This window comes from Copidosoma floridanum, unplaced genomic scaffold (assembly GCF_036245765.1).
Source record: "Copidosoma floridanum isolate Cflo_tuat_1 unplaced genomic scaffold, Cflo_Japanese_pri ptg000031l, whole genome shotgun sequence".
Lineage (NCBI taxonomy): Eukaryota > Metazoa > Arthropoda > Insecta > Hymenoptera > Encyrtidae > Copidosoma > Copidosoma floridanum.
The window spans coordinates 3,392,945-3,396,176 of NW_028321908.1; positions in this window are offsets into that span (position 1 = coordinate 3,392,945).

A 3,232-nucleotide genomic window follows, 5' to 3' on the forward strand; every position below is an offset into this window, starting at 1 on the left:
ATGTAAGGAAATATGTTCATTTGATTTTATGGCGTTTTATTGGTCTTTGAGACTTTTCTGCAACTTAAAAAATTCTGAAATAATTACAGTATAATCTTCAATGTAAAATTCAAAAACACTCAAATTTTTGTTGGTCTAGGTAAATGCGAATTGAATATAATAGAAAACATTTGAAATAGCTTATTTTAAGGCGTTCCATGAATCTTAGAGGTTTTATCGCAACTTCATTTTGTGCATAATTATTAGCTTATGTTTTAATCTTGAAGAAAGTGCTGTAGCAATATTAGTAGGACCAGCTTAAAAGAGAATCGTCAATCATTATATCAATTAAAATCTTACTAACATTTAAAGCAAATTCGCTAAAACCGTTGTAATCGCTAACCGCGAAAACTACTGAACCGATTTTGCTGAAATTTTGCACACTGATTCATGATACTTCCTAGATGGTTTTAGTGTAGTTTTTATCTTAAAAAATTAAATAATAATAGCAATAAATAAGCTCAAAGTTTTTCAAAAATACGCCAGCTTTTTACTTTAGTTCAGTAAAATCCGCTCGGTGGCATCAACATAAAATCAAGGCTACCTGCAACAGAATAAAATAAGTGTGGTTATACTGGGCCGGAGCGTCTCGGTAACTGATGCAGTCGTGCTTCTGCAGTTAAACGAGCTGCATAGACAATGGAGATTATAGTCCTGCAGCTGGATATCCCGGTTACGGACGACACTCTTCTCTAAGGGGAAAAGGACCTAGGTTTCCATTCACCCGGAATCTCGACGAGTGCGATTAAAAAAAAAATTCATTCTAACCGATGACGTCTCTGGCATAATACCAGGAGACATATCAGCCAGAGCACAATCTGCACCAACTCTTCAGAGTTGTGTGGCAGTCCCACCATCCCGCCTGGTGCAGTCAGAGAATTTAAGGCTACAAATGTAAGCCAAGGAAAATAGCTCTGAGGGGCACGGGCAGCCACAACGGCTACCTTCTTGGTCGTCGCATCCCCAACGCGCTTACCCACATGTTCCCGTCTAACAATGAGCGGTTGGTTATCCCGGGAAACGACCTGAAGACGAGATACCCTTGAACAGCAGCGTACCTCCCTCCATCACAGTCTCCGTACATGGAGACTCCCAGGGTAAGAATCAAGCAACCCGTAGCCAGCTCTTCATCATCAGGAATAATAATAAAGAATAGCCTGGAAGTTTAACTACTGGCGCTTTTTAGGGCCATTATAAGTATTAACGTTCCCTACTTAACCATCAATTTCATCGGTTCTTTTTAGGATCCACCTAAGTGTAAACTACCTTGCCAACAAATACATTTTTACTACCATTTACGGAAGCGATTCGTCGACTAAAAGACTATATTAACTTAAGACGGGCACTATTAAACAAAGTCAGTCATTCACTGTCAGACGTCACAAGTGGAGTTTTTCGCTGCAAGGCTGGGAAACCCAGTGACCGTCGACCCCATATTACCCTCACGACTCTAAGCATTCAACCAGGAATCACTATTCTTCTCCAAGGTCTGCGCTGGGAATACCTACAACAGCTATCAAGGAGAAAAAACTTGAGCCAACGGGACAGCCTCCACTGGACGAGTATCACTAACCAATCTCCCCGTCTAAGATCACCAAAACAACTGAATCTGCAAGTAAAAAAGGTGCTTTAGACAACAACGTCTTCGACGTTGTACCGGGAGACGTTGGGAAAGAGCACTACAACTAGCCCCAAAGCTTCGGACTTTGTAATTTTTCTCCCGAAGAAAGAGTTAACTTAAGAAGCTCACCGGTCTTTTTTAGGGCCACCGGACGTTGAACTACCTTGCCAACAAATATAGTAGAACTTAACAAAGTTGACAGAAAACAGCTTTTAGTGGTTACAAAAATTTTAAGCATGCCAAAAGTCGCAAGAGGGTGAATTGGAAGAAAAACTTCAAATGTATCAAATAAATACAATTTAAATAAGTAGAAAATGTATTTGTGTTTTTGTGGCAATAAAAAATGTAGGGTTTAAGGGTAAGGATTTTGTTGCTCTGGTAATAAAGTTTTGAGATAAGAGAAAAAAAATTTTTTTTTAATATAAATTTTTTTGGAGTTTAAAATCTTAACAGTTTTAAAAACTAGCCCTTTTCGTAAATTACACGGGAGAAACTGTAAATCAACGTCTTCTTATGGCCATCGATTATTTTATGGCATTAAGAACGCACAGTACTTTTTAGCATAATTATTGTTTTGAATTTTTACACCTTATTATTTGACCAAATAAACTATATGGATTCCGAAAAAATATGTTTTTAATGAGAAGATTTTTGTTCTAAGATGTGTCAGGAATGTGTGTAAAATTTATGACTGAAAACGTTTTACATAACATGTCAACACACTACGGTGTTTTATTTAGTAAGTCTTGGGCGTAGCCGAGACGGGGGGCTGCTAGTTGGATGCGTAAGACAAAATAATCTTTCACTGTTGATTTGCGATGTATTTGTAATCGCTGCTGCAGCTGATATTTTACTCAATAAATTTTTACCATTGTTGTCATCCATGCTGAACACAATATTAATTATGTAGCAAATGTAACAAGCACATGCACAAATTGAAAGGTGGTACCTATTCGCCTTGGTAGCCTTAACGCTAGCGCCAACATTGTCCGGAACGGTAAACATAGGTTCTGGGATATACCGTGAACAAGTATGATGTAGACATAGTAACATAATGTTCTTTTATTAAATTTAATAATGTAATAGAATAAATCGGAACAAATATCTGACTGTATGAAGAAGGCTAGTACGTGTACAATGTAAAGCACATACTTATGTGCGGTATCGTGAAGCAGAGCTCAAATACAACTGAATTTTTTGCTCTGTACTTAAAGTCCTCAGCCTTGATCATAGTATGCCACACAAAGTGAGAGTAGTGATGGTAAGGAATAAAAAGTCGTGTGATATAAAGTAACGCTGTTCTTGCGTTGCAAGTACTCATGGAAAGTGCAAGCATTTGCTATTTTTTTAGGTGTAAATATTTGAATGCAATTAATTTTCTCATTCTTGTTATTTGGATTTGGAACCCCATCAATTAACATTGCAGAAGCATTCTTCACTAATGTCAAACAGCAGTGGAACCAGTTAAAAAGTACAGTTAATAAAATGTATGAGTTTTTTCCCATTTCTTAATTTTGCCACCCTCAAAAGAAAGTTAAAGATGTGGAGTACTCAAATCTTAACCAAAAACTA